The sequence below is a fragment of the Sparus aurata genome, chromosome 3 (assembly GCF_900880675.1).
Source record: "Sparus aurata chromosome 3, fSpaAur1.1, whole genome shotgun sequence".
In the NCBI taxonomy this organism is placed as follows: domain Eukaryota; kingdom Metazoa; phylum Chordata; class Actinopteri; order Spariformes; family Sparidae; genus Sparus; species Sparus aurata.
In genome coordinates this window covers 27,931,432-27,945,961 of record NC_044189.1, presented here as the reverse complement: position 1 = coordinate 27,945,961, position 14,530 = coordinate 27,931,432, and the positions used below count along the sequence as shown (strand labels likewise).

The following is a 14,530-nucleotide window of genomic DNA, read 5'->3' as shown; positions in this document are numbered from 1 at the left end:
ACGGTAAGTCCTTTCTCCATTTCCTCACTTTTCAGTCCACCGTGTTTTCCCGAACCGCCAACCCTGCTGCATCTTCTTCTGATTCCCTTTCCGCCACCCTCTGGATCAAGACTACAGGTGCCACTGACGGCCGTAAATCTTTCAATGCACGTTTTGTTTTTTAGTTTTTTATACCGAGCGTTAATCGCGCGTTAAAAAAATTAACAGCGTTAAGAGGATGTTGCGTTAACGCGTTATTAACGCGTTAACTTTGACAGCCCTAGTAAAAAGCCATTCAACCATTTAGAATTTAGTTTTGGAGCTAGGCTCACAAACTGTGTTTCAACTTTTCTGTGTTCAGGATTTAATGGGTGGGTCAGAAATCGATGCAAATCATGGCCGCATTACCTGGCCGTGCTGCGGAAGTGGTATAAATACATTCAGCGCATTAGCTTCGGTGGTTTTTCCGCCCACTCTCGAGTCTTGGATAGCATCTCTTACAATAATTTGCAGCTAGCTAACCAGTCAGCTAAACAGTCATATCTCCTCCACATCGCTCATGCATCTTTCCTAGATGCCACAGTGTGCAGGGTAACGGCGCTGTTAGCTTATTTAAGTTTCGTAAGGATGCCAACGTAAGGAAACGGTGGACCGATTTTGTCTAGAGGAGCAACTGTGGAGAGTTTAAAATCACCACCATCACCCGTCTCTGCAGTGTCCACTTTACCCCCGATAGTTACAGCAACTGTCACCAGGTAACGTCTGGATAGCTGAAGAGTCCGTTGACGCTGGTCAGTGGGGCCGAACCGATCCTCTCTGTCCCCGGCTTGGATCCTCCCATCCTGCCGACAGCGCACGCTCTCATCTCCGCCGTCCGCATTATGTGCCCGCCTGCGACCGTCCCGCCGACAACAGGTGCTCTCATCCGGCATTACGTGCTCGCCAGAGAGTGTAAGTAGAGTTTAGATTATCTGCCTGAGCCCGACCCTGACGCAACCGCGGACCGCGGGCCGGGACGGGACGATATTTCCCGTCAATATCCTCGGGCTGGGTCGTGCCGGTGTTTCGGATTAACACGCGTCTATGTTAACTGGCGACCGTGAGCCGAATGCGTCTGTGGTCGCCGTAGCTACACCAGATGTTGAAAACAGGAAGAGAACGCGTAGCTGTCCTCGGATATGCCTCTTTGTTCAGGTTTTATCTGCACTAAACATACCTGATACGTGTTCGGTCTCCTGTTTGAGTAAGTGTGTGTGTAACCCTCAGTCGCTGTGTTGTTGCTGGTTGTTACTGAAGACGTAAACAGGAAAAGGGAGAGTTGCTCTTCCTGTGAATGTTTATCTCTAATAAACCTTTATTAAATACATGTACCCGTCTTTGCTGTCTGTTTGAGTAAACATGCATCACATATGGAATTCATTGAAACAATAAATGAAAAAAAAAAAAAAGAGGTACTGGACTCGAACTCGTACTCAGTGAGGGAAAACAACTGCAACGCGGCAAATATCTCATTTGACCAGCGAAGCCACAATTCTGATAGGCTTCATCACCTATTTCACTCTTCACTGCATACACACAGCCACTGTTTGGACGTAGAAAGAGCCTCGATCAACTTGTGACCGCAGTTTCTTTTCACCGTGACTGTACTGTTGTGGCTCATAACACTAAGCTAAAAATAAGCTGCCAACTAAATATAAGCAATTTATGTTTGTTTCAGCAAGATAAGACGAAGTTAGAAGCCACTTTAAATGTTTGCAACAAAAGCCCAAAGTACTGAAGTACAACTGGACAATACCAAAATCAATGAAAATAGCCATATTTGTTTTTTAAGTAGCTATTTTTTGTCTTCAATATAATACATTCAAATAATAGAGCACTTTTTCAGGTGACCCAAGGACATTTGTGTCTGTGTATATATACCAGCATGTGTGTGTGGATGTAGTGTGGGGTATATATGTGGGTGTATAATGTGTGTGTATATATGTAGTGGTATGTCTATATATATAATATATATATAGATATAATATAGGAGATATATATATATAATATAGATATAGGATAGAGAGAGATATATATATAGGATATATATATAATATAGATATATAATATATTATATATATATTATATATATGGATATATGTATATATCTTATGTATATAATATATTATATATATATATTATATATTATAATATTATATATATGTATATATATATATAGTATATATATATATATGTATATATATATATATGTATATATATATATATATATATGTGTATATATTAGTGTATATTATATGTGTATATATATGTGTATATATATGTGTTATATATATATATATGTATATATATATATATATATATATATGTGTGTGTGTATTATGTATGTATGTATGTATAGTATATAATATATAATATATATATCATATATATATATAATAATATATATATATAAGATATATCATACTAATACATACATACCAACACACCACACCAACACACACACACACACACACACACACACACACACACACACACACCACGCTACTACCAAGAGAGCCCAGAGACAAAGGAGGAAATTAACTGTCCATAAAACATTCCTTTGTTGTTTTTGTGATTTTATTTTCAAAAAGTCACAACAGTTGAGAACCGCGCCAGACTCTTTTACATTTAGAAGATGCTGTTTTCCAAAGCAATTTACAATAAGTAAATATGTCATTTTGACATTAGTGGAGTTCATTCCACCACTGAGGCACCAGAACAGTCGTGATGTCGCTGAGAGACCATACTTTTCTCTCAGCAATGGTGGTATTAGCCGGCCAGCCTATGTAGGGCAGCAAAGAGGGACAGCTGGCGGCACGTTATCTGCAGGCAGTACAGAGGAACTCCTGCTGCACGCTTGGTTTCCCGACACAATCCACATGAAACCACAGGTTACAGACTTCACATTCAATCTGACAGATATGCAAGTTAGATTTTTTTTTAAGAGAAATTACATCCACACTTTATGTAAAGAACTGTAGTCTACCTACCCAGTTATCCATAGGCGTCTCTGAAGGGCCCCCTTCTCCTGTGTCCCTCTTACTGCAGAAGCGTTTCAAATCTGCCATGTTGTCTATTAAAAGATATTGAAATTTCACACTGGTTCAAGTGTATAAAGATTTCAGCTAGGCTGATAAATCGATTGAATCTTACCAGAGTGGTCCATTAGGGCATGGGCTATTTCCCTTCTTATTTGGTTGATTCCCACTTCAACAACTGGGAAAATGATAGGTTTCCCTTTCAGCAGAAGCTCTGCTATCTTAAAGTGCATGTTATCGTCAGTGTCAGTGTCTCAATTCACACATTTAAAATACTTCATTAGGATCCATAATCTTACTTTGCAAATTATTACTCAACATGATGTGGAATCCTGCTGGCGGGGATGTGTAACAGTCCTGCAGGTCCAGCGAGATATATTTACAATTTTTTTTTGCATTAAGGCCCTAAAGCACAAAGGGAAGAAAACTGTTACGTTTGAAACTTGCACATCAGAATCCATTTAACATACTTTAAAGGCACAATAAATCCTGATTTACTGACCTTGTTGAATCCCTGCACTGTTTTATTTGATCTTCGGTGGCTCCAAAAGGGTCAAAAAAAAGGCAGCGCCTCTCGTTTGGATACATTGCCTTTTACAGATAGGATACCTCAATGCACTAGAATTGACTTGTGTCTATATCTGCATAAATGGCACTCATCAGCACTCGTGAACTTACGACTAAAGTCCAATGATGATCCTTACAGACGGCCCCAATCATGACATGCCAGTCCACCACATCAAGCTGCAAGTGAGAATTTAAGATTCAAGATGTGTAATTGTAGTGAACACCTTTTGAAAAACAACCATTATTCTCACCATTCTCATCCCCCTTGATGTCCTGTTCCATATAGAAGTCATCTCATATGAGTCGATAACCCTCACTCTTGATGGATTGTGTTTAGTCAGTAGTGTGAGGTAACCATTGATTATCTGCACAAATCATATTTAAATAATTAACTTGCATATCAAGGAAGGAAAATCTGAAACAACTCACAAACTCACCTCACACACCAATTCCCTCCCAGGTGCCAGGCTTTTGAGGTCTGCCGTATATAACTGATAAGGCCCCACCTTGGCCCACAGAAGCTCGCCCTTGCACCTCCATATATGCTCGAGTGCTGAAAATATAAAACAATACAGTAATTTCAAAGCATATATAGTGTTATTATACCATGTGAGATTACTGAACAGAAAGTACCATTGTGGATAGGTCGACCCTCTGGTGACCCGGCTCCTTGAGGGGCACAGGTCACAGGCATTCCGGGGACTGGCGAGGCTGGTGGGGGTTGGCGGGGCTGGTGAGGGCTGGCGAGGCTGGTGGGGGCTGCCGGGGCAAGCCAGAGGAGAGCTGCTACCTTTACGGAGCTTTGACGGGATTCTCTCCTCTGGCTCGATGTAATGAGCCAGCTGGTCAATGTTGGCCATAAGTTTGCAAGTTTTGCTGGCCAAACTCACATGTTTGCTTTGGATCTCAGTCACTGTGAATGGCCCCAGCATATCTGGAGCCATTTTGCCTCCCTTTCTCTGTTGTTCCCTGATGTCCTGTTTCAAAACAGTATCACCAATCTGGAAATTGTCATCTTTGCCCTGGGCCAATTTCCGTTTTGAGATTTTTTTGTGGCTTTTAAGCATGTTATGTTGGACATGTTTAAAAGTGTCAGGCTGGTCTTGAAGGCCATGACACACCTCTTCCTTCTGGACCAGGTTCTCCACTTTGTCTGTTGTCACCTAAATTATGAAAATGCCATATGGTGTTAAATTCCAAGCCATTTATCAAAGTTATGACCATAATCCCTTGACTTCATGAATATGAAACAAAAACTTATACACACTTACCTCATACTCCTGTGCCACCTCTGAAGGGTACCTGGCCTCCCTTCCAAACATCAGGTAGTATGGACTATAGTTGGTGGTAAGGTGCTTCTTTGACCTCGGGCCAAACATCGTGGCCTGCAAGAAGGTGTCCCACGTTTTTGGACACTTGTAGGCCATCTTGTTCAGGGATCTGACAATGGTGCACATTGGTCAACAAAAAAGCAGCCATTTTGTCTCACCAATTACCTACCAATAAAACAATGTGCATCTTACCTCTGAATGGTGCCATTTAGTTTCTCCACCAATCCGTTAGTTTGAGGGTGATATGGGGCACAGAAGCTCCTCTGAATCCCCAGTGATTCACACAGGTTGCGATTCAGCTTAAAATCAATTTTGAAAATAATTCATTATCTGCTGTATACCTGAGTGAGATATAAATGTTTCTCATATCTTTACCTGGTTTTTGAACTCTGTGCCCTGATCTGTAAGCAGTCTCTGAGGTGCACCAAATTTGTATACAAAATCAAGAATACGCTTGGTTACCTCCACTGCAGCCTTACTCTTCAGAGGGTAGGCCTCTGCCCACTTTGTGAAATAATCAGCCATTACACAAATGTATTGATTACCAACCTCTGTAAGTGTCAACCTCATGAGGTCCATCCCCACAAGTTCCAGTGGCTCTGAAACCTGAAAATGGTATAGGATAAGTAGACATCTATACATGAAGTAGTTAGTGGGTAAGCACATTTTGCTGCATGTGAGGGTCAGTTGCACAAGTAACCTCACTTGTATTGGATTATACTGCACTTTTTCTTTCAGACTGGCCCGCTTGGCCTGGCAGTCTGGACACTGGGCAACCTAAAGCCAAAAAATGTTCAAATGTCAATCATACGCCTTTGGTTTAAAAAAGAAAGTGAGTGTTTAATTCAATCCAATGTATTATTGCTTCAACTTGAAAGATTGTTTTTACAAAGTAGGCCTTAATGCAAAAAACTCACTGGCAAATTTGGGTGACCCCATTTACTTACCCATTTGCGGATGTCAGCCTCCATCCCAGGCCAGTAATACCTACTGCTTATGGCGTGGTGGGTTTTCTCCACTCCACAGTGGGAGCCCAGCGGACTACAGTGTAGTTCATGGAAAATCACATCTGCTTCTTCAGCCGACGTGACCACTTTTGCCAAATGCTCTTTTTTGTCTTGGCGCCGTCGACATATATGATAAAGACAGCCATCTGGACAAAAACATCATCAAACATCATGTGTATGAGGACTTATTTGACCATGATCACCTCACCAAATGCCTTCTCAACCAATGTCCATCCATCCCGTGTGCCATAGTGCATGATGTACCTACAAGAATGACAGAATGCCCAGATTACTAATAAATTCCCTTAACATACCATAATAGCAAACTATCAAATATAAATGAATTACTGAATTGTTATGGGGAGGACAGTCCATGTCCACTCTTTGCATTGCACTTATTTAACCTTCATGTGATATTTTAAGGTATGACAAAGTCATTATTTGTTTGCTTTTTATGTAAGTGTGTTGGATTCGGAGATGAATAATGAAACAACATTTCTTTTTGTAATTTTCTAATTACAGCATTTTAAAACAAAACATGATAAAGTCCTGTGGGGTGAATACACACATGAAAAATAAACATACAATAAAATAAGCAATGTACTTACTTAGACCCAGATATGTCTGTTAGACCTGAAACACCAGCCAAGTTGTTCACTCCCTGTAACAGAAGATTAATCATATTATTTATAATTTCTGTCTAATGTACCACACATAAATGGCTGCTGCCCATATTAGTTGCATCTGTGTTTGTATTGAGTAGAGGTACAGGTTGCTCAGGTGAATTATATGAGGAAAGAAGTATGTGGTGAAGGGATGATGAAATCCATGAAAGGTGGGCCTAAATATCAGTTTTTAAACCCACCCAACCTGAATCTCTCCACAGTGGCAAGCTAGAAAGCTAGCTGCTGATGGCTCTAAGTCAGAGCACTGGCAGCCAAGATAGGTCAAATGACTGTAGCCCTGTTGCTAGATAGTTTCTTGCTTGTTTCTCTCGGGATATCTGGCAAGACTGCCCTAAACAGCAGGGGCACAAAGTCAGAAAAGGCCATTACACCTAAATGTGACAAAACCAAGAAATGACTACTGTGACTGTTAGTAGGAACAGCAATGTTCATAACAGTAAAGTCACAATAAACTCAATATCTTGAAGAAGCTGAAGATTTGTGGCAAGATAAACAGCCGACACAGACAGCTGTCAGATTATTCTTAACTCTCATTAACAAGCAGTTAGCTTAACAAGCACAATTGGGCCCTCTTCTGAAATATGATTCATATTTAAGCACATTGAATAAGTGGAAGGTGACTTGTTAACCCCCACAAGAAAGTAATGTTCATGGATTTATAACTCACAAAGGTTCAAGTCGCTCCACTGAGTTTGGTAAAGTTGGGAATATATTCATAGATTTGAACTTCCCAGATCAGTAACTCATAAGTGAAACATGACCGGCAGCAGGAGACCATAGATGTGTGGAGCGATTTTGGTGACACTACAGTGAATATTAGTGAAGGTTATAAATATTATTCCCAATAAACATCCCCCAAAATATGGCAAAGCACATCTGTCCAAACTAGCAGTTGTAGTATAACCAACAGGAGACCATTGATGTGTGGAGTGATTTTGGGACACTACACCAAACGATAGTAAAGTTACTGAGTATTTTTTGTCGTATCTCTTTTCAGTGTTGCACTTTGTAGACGGTCCCTGTGCCCTCATTTCACAGATGGCTGACCATAGAGACCAATGTTAATGTCCAGCCCGGAGGAGCGCTCGTTTTGATGAAGATACGGTTGTAGCTCATTGTCTACCTTACTACGGTAGGAAAGAGTCGTCTTTTGTGTTTTAACAATGTTTCACTTGTGAGTTATTGATCCAGGAAGTTCGACTCTGTGAATAACTTTACCAAACTGCTCCACTGTCGTGTCGCCTCTATGTGCGTGGTGCAGTTCTCAATAAGGCAGCGGCTCCCCCCACCCCCTCTCTCTCTCCTCTGACAGATAGAGCGAAGCCGCAGTGGACAGAGAAAGTGTTTTAGGCTCAACACACACGCACAACACCGTATTACCAGGAAATGCGTACGGTAGATTATCGTGGCATTTTCTATTACTCTGTCTTTTTGACATCCCTTTGCACAACAGGATTTTATTAATTCATTAAAAAAAAACACAAATTAATTTTTTGCTATTTTGTCCTCTTGAGATATGGGTGTCCCATAAAGAGGAATGATATTTGGTTGTATTTCTGGGCTTTCCTATGAACCATTGTCGCTACTGGTGTTTGTATCACAGGTTAATCTGGACGTCTCACGATTTGCCTCGGCTGATTGACCTCACGCTGAGCTCGGGCTGGATGTCAACGTACTCTGCAGACTGTTTGACCAGCAGGCTGTATGACAGTGTACAGTTTTCACACCGACTTAGCTTCAGCTTAATAACGATGTATGCGGCTCGGAACGATGGCTTTAACCTGTTCACACCCACCTATTTTCAGTAACTTCACCTATTTAGCATACCCAAATGGAAAAGCTGATAACACAAGAACTACAAGTCCGAGATGGATGTATGATACGCCATTTGAAAGCTGACAACCTCTAGTTTCTGTGAATGTGTTTATTTAGCATGTACCGTACACACAACCAAAATGACATCAGTTCAAACATGGCTCTAAAACATTTTTTTTGTCTTCGAAAATAATAGGTCATATTTGAATAACAATAACTAGGATGTGCTTTATGTAAGGCATATGGCAATATAGCACATACCTTCCTCATCTTGTCAACTACACCTGGGTGAAATTTTAGACTTCTAGGCCTACCCTTATGGCAGTGGACTGGTTGCCACTCTGGTCTCCTGCTGTGGTCCGGGCTGTCTCACTGGCATTAAGGCAACTTGAGCAGGCTCAACGTCGTCATCCCCTACATCATGCCACTGTTGTTCCTCCGTGTGGGAGCTATGTGCTCTGGAGGATCCTCCTCTTCTGCCCCTCCCCCGGGCACGTCTCTAGCACTGGTGGATGCAGAGGATTGTTGCCGCTTCTGCCGACCACCTTCAGCAGGAGATTGGGTTTGGCGTCTGAGTGTCCTACTTTGAGGCTCCCAATCCACGTCACTGTCAGACTGTGACCTACAAAACACAATGCAATGCACAAATGTTACCAAATCTAATGAAAAAATATATAAATGCATTTCAATGGGGTGTTATTTACATAGGAAACAAATAAACACGGAAATGATATTATATATTACACAAAAACATCAGGGAAATAACTGTACATAAACAGAATAATTGAATTGGGGGAATATTCCCAGTGTCTGGTCAGTGAAAAAGATCTAGTTCAATTTGTTTACAAGCTTGAAAAAAAAAATCTAAATAAAAGGGAATTAGAGGCTGAAAATGAATTACATTCATTTTGAGCCTCGTCGCACCGTCTGTCCAGGGTGGGGGGGGGGGGGGGGGGGAGAAGAGAGAGACACGGACAGACGGACGGACGCTCATCGCCGTCAGCCGGGGGACGGACGCTCGTCACCGATACGCTTGGAGTATAGCGCCGCTGACCTAGCGGTATAGCGGGGTAGCGCCGCTGTTCCACCGTCTGGGGAGAACCCTGCTTAGGCGGGAGGCAAAAACGCTTGGGCGCCGCGCCGTATAAGCCGTATAATGGCAGGGAAAACCCTGACATTATAGAATAGGATTACAAGGATTACATAACTTTGTTTGAGTAGTTGAGTAGCTAGCTAGCTAGCTAGGCTTAGCAAGGCTAATTAGGCCCTGGGGCGCTAACCATTTAGCATCATTTATGACATGCTAATGTATACTGTAATGTTCACTGTAATCATAAAAAAAACCCCACCCACTAACTTTCATTCAAATTTCACTCATGGCTAAATAAATAAATAAAACATGATCAAAGATAACGTTACTCACCGATCTAAGATGTCGTCAAGTCCCTGAGCGAACATCTCCTCTCTCTCAGAGTCATACTCACTGTCTTGACTCTCATCAGATGATACTATAGTCCATTCCTGGTCATCTTCTCGGATATATCTGGATTTCTTCCTGGCTTTCGCCATTGTAAACTCTGAAAATGCCTACGAAGAAATGTAAATGTTTGCTGCGTCTCTTCACCATGCGTCTGCTGCGTAAAGTCCGCCCAAAGTCGCCAGACGCACGGAAACCCCTCGGCTCATAAACACCTGACCTGGGCACGCCTGCCCTCATTAGAAAGGTAAAATAATTGGCTAGAAGCCTGAATTATTGACATGTCGATAGCCAATACGCTATTCCTATACTATGGCAGCGAAAAACAGTAAACAAAGTCTATTGGTCCTTCAAACAGGCAGCGCTCGATCTACTTCAGGGGCTCTGCTGGGGTGAAAACTGAACAGAAAAAGATGGGGACACTTTTATTTTGTAGCCAGCAAAGTGATGAAAACAAGCATACCCAACATCACCATACAGGAACTAGAAAACATTTCGGTGCGGCCGGTAAAGTATGGACTTTATTTGCCGGACAAAGTTGGCAAACGGTAAACAAATGGACTTTACAGGACGATATTCACAAGCTGGAATAATTTTATGAAAAACCATTTTGATGCTTTTGATCAGTGGATTCTTACGGACAACTGGAATATAGATAATTGAGGAATGGACACATATCACGGCTTTATGGCCGCTTCAAAGGTAGGGAGTCGCCGTGTGTTTCTTGTGTCTCACGTTTACCATGCTGGTGAATATCAATGATTTATGGTTTGGTGCTCATGATTTCTGCAAAATCAACTGGATGAATGAATTGCGGAGATTCTCCCCTTTCTAACGACGTATAGTATGTCCATATTGATGAAAGTTGAAGCGGGATACGTCACTGTGCAGTGTAGACATACAGTCATTTATCTGAAATCGCCCGTCGGCGGGCGGGTGGGTGCGGAGAGGTTAAGCGACCATTTGAACAGTGCGGAATGAAAAATACCCGATGGTAACCGGTGTCACAAGGTAGCCTGTACGCTGCACTACAGCGAGCAGCTAACAGCTAACATAAGAGCTGAAAGGGGTCTCCACTCCGCTCTCGAGCCGCTCGGCGTGAACAAATGCCTCAGCCTGTTCCACCCATGAGTTATTTGAGAGTACAGACATTCACGACAAAGATATGAGACCGACAACATGCACTTTTGGACGATTTGTGCTCTGTAGCGCTCGTCTAGAATACACATATACATGACTTGGAGCGATGAGCAGAATGTTTTTCCTGGTTAGCGGACATGGCTGAGGACCCCTCTCTCTCCAGACGGGATTCTCAAACCACACCACCAGCACACCTGGGACCCTCGCAAGTTAAAATGAACGCCAGTCAAATTCATAACTAAACCAGAGCTACATGAACAAATGTCAACAACTGCAGCTAACAGTTAGCTGAGCGGGCTTGCTGGTAGCCAGCAACATTCCTGTACAGTGTACAGGAATCAGCGCTGCTAGTAAGGCAGAAGTAGTAGACCCTCATCGAGCACACTCCTGTAACCAATCATGCTCTTGACTGAGGTTAGGACCTCCTACCTCCTCATTTACATATGGACACAGAAATACAGAAATAAATATATGTAGGTGAACAGAAATACAGAAATAAATAAATGTAGGTGAACAGAAATGTATAAATAAATAAAGCATTTATTTTTTTATGTATACTTTTATTTATTTATACATTTATTTCAGCATTTATTTATTCATGTATTTATGCATGTATTTATGCATTTATTTATTTATACATTTATTTCAGCATTTATTTATTTATTTATGTATTTATGCATTTATTTATTTATTTATTTATCTATTTATACTTATGTCAGGTTTGGTCCTCCATAGCCGAGAGCTCCATACGAGAGACAAGCTAGTTTGAGAAAGTTGATAACGGCCTGTAAAGCTGTTAAAACTATCATTTTGTTCGAGTTATCAGTTTGCCGTACAAGGAAGAGGTTTTTTCTTGCCGAACCTGACTGCGTGGATATAGTGAAAAGTCTGGTTGTTTTTTTTTGTATGGAGTGGATTCTGATGGTGAGCCAGAGCCTAGACCGATGGATTGTGGAGCGGGACGCAGGCCTACACGCGCAGAGGGTGTGACGTCAGCGGGAGCTTCACTGTGCACTGCAAATATCATTTCCTCATACAGATAAGACATAGAGCATAAAATCACACTACCCGGGTGGATGAACAAACTGAACATTGACTTAACCCAGACTTGACTTTTTTTAGCTTTTTGGACTCTTTTTGAATCTTCTTTCTTGTTTTGTTTATTATTTTGGGCCCATAGTTCATAACTCATACTGTGAAGTGTTTTGTTGTTCTATTAAGCGTTTGCAGCAAACTTTTCTGTGTTGTGGAACATTTCTGTGACAAGAAGGGAATTTCAGTCATATCTGTTTTGCACTTAAAGGATGCACTGTTGCCAATAAAGCCATTTTGTAACTACCCTTCCAAACTGTTGTCCTGTCCCATCAATCCTCCTTGAACGTACTTATTTCTTCTGATTAGCCTAAACTGAGAGTACATGAATGTAATTTTTTTTATATGCACATTTGACAGTTCTACATCTGGATGAGACTTCAGTGAGCAATTGCAGAGAGCTCTTTATTTGCTCTGAGGTCAATGTGAGATACATGAATTGAGGAGACTGGGATGAGAGTAGATCGATTTCATAAAGAGACCTCTCTGATGTCTCTGTCTGATATGAAACAGAGATACAAGTGTTGAGACATTCTGAAACTTCATTGAGAGCTTTATGAGATCTCCTTTGAAACTTGCAGGGAGCCCAAGAAGAGATTTTGTGCTCCTGATTGATCAAACTGAGATACATGAATTGAGGAGACTGGGATGAGAGTGGATCAATTTCATAAAGAGACCTCTCTGATGTCTCTGCCTGAGATCAGAGACACAAGTACTGAGACATTCTGAAACTTCATTGAGAGCTTGATGAGATCTCCTTTGAAACTTAAAAGGACCCCAAGTTGAGATTTTGTGCACCTGAGAAACAGGAGAAATCAGCCACAGCCTCACTTTGGTCTCACATAGATCTCATAGTTGTCTAGGAGAAATGAATGAGACACTACTGAGATCTCTTCTCCGTCTTTAGTTTCCTCTGGGGAGTTGCATTTATGTCTTTGTGTGATGCTGCCATTTGGTGCCTAGTCAACTCTGTGTAACACTGGGTTACAGCTCCACTGCTCAAAACTGCCAAATAAATCTTGGAAACCTGTAATAAAACCCCTCATTAAGTCTTTTAACTCAACCTCAGTTTGTCTTTCCATCTGTCTGCTCAGACCCTGCTCTGCTCTGATGTTGACATAATTTAGCCGTGACATGTTGGTGGTGCAGGAATGCATTGCAATGGAACAGATAGTCGCATCCGTCTGCATGCTCCTGTTTGAATAGGCGTGAAAACATTTTGTGTAAATGTGGAAACTCATCAGCGTGTTGGCAGTAATAATATTTAGTCCAACTGAATTCAGAGTCTGCACAGAGCCAGGGGCCAGGGCTTCAGTCCCTTGGTGCCACTGTGTGTTTCCACTTAATATCCATATTTTACAACAGACTGAACAGGAACAACCCAGATAATCAGAGTTCAACTCATGAGTCGACAAAAGAAAGAGAAATATTGTCTTGAAGAAAAAAAAAACCTATTTGTATTTACAAAATGCATCCAAACACAAGCAGAGTAGTGTGGGGTAGGGTCTGGGGCAGGTCTCTCAAGGCAGAAGGTTATTCTTCATTTTGCTGCTAAAACCCTAGCATGAAATTTAGAAACAGACAGAAAAACATTGTTTCACTCGGTGCAGGTACCCTGCTAGAGACGGGCATGTGGTGTACAGAGACATCTGCTGTAACAAGATCAGAGACTGTGTGTAATGATCCACTACAAGTTGAGTAATCATATGAGTTAATGCTGCTGTGACAATTATTTTTTGTTGAGCTGAATGATGAACAGAATTGAAAATGCTTAGACATATCCACAACAAAATTATGTATTGTGATGGTTGGAAGACAATGATTCATTTCTAAAGTAACCGGATATTTACGATGCAGATGTATGAAAGACAGCTGTCTTTATTTTTTTTCCCAATAAATATTGACACCTACACATCATCTATTACTATATCTATATCATTGGACATACAACTGTATTTCTGGCCATCCTTGCCACCTCTCCCCCATCCTCTTACCTCCTACCTTCATCTCAGCTACAAGCTCAGACTCTTTTTTTTTCTTTTTTCCCCTCTAATATCTTTAGGGCTCGTGGTCTACTTGGAGTACCTGCAGCCTGGTCGTTAAATCAGACTTAAATAAATAACAAGTATGACATATGTACCAAGTGGTGAGCACTGACTGTAAAACTAAAATCATTACACAGCTGGATAACACATGGACTGACAGCTCCAGATAAATACCATGTGGTCTGTACTGTCAACTATAGCACTTTTATGAATTCAAAAACAACCAACCATGTAATGAAGACCATGATTTGTGATTATGATCTTAAATCGACCACCAGCCAAGTCCACTTAAAAAATGTACCAACAAATGACTT

At 41.3% G+C, this 14,530-nt stretch overlaps 2 long non-coding RNA genes across 3 annotated transcripts; both read right to left on the bottom strand.

Moving 5' to 3' along the window:
• Positions 1-3,015: 3,015 nt before the first annotated feature.
• Positions 3,016-3,392, bottom strand: LOC115579146 (uncharacterized). Its single transcript, XR_003983603.1, has 3 exons — positions 3,356-3,392; positions 3,172-3,277; positions 3,016-3,091 (listed from the first exon to the last, which is right to left on the bottom strand). It is a non-coding gene; the product is annotated as an uncharacterized LOC115579146 (long non-coding RNA).
• Positions 3,393-3,410: 18 nt separating this feature from the next.
• LOC115579145 (uncharacterized) lies at positions 3,411-4,161 on the bottom strand. 2 transcript variants are annotated; one of them, XR_003983602.1, is made up of 4 exons: positions 4,061-4,161; positions 3,875-3,988; positions 3,735-3,800; positions 3,411-3,647 (listed from the first exon to the last, which is right to left on the bottom strand). It is a non-coding gene; the product is annotated as an uncharacterized LOC115579145 (long non-coding RNA). The 2 variants fall into 2 exon arrangements; XR_003983601.1 differs by having other exon boundaries at positions 3,576-3,800.
• Positions 4,162-14,530: the final 10,369 nt, after the last annotated feature.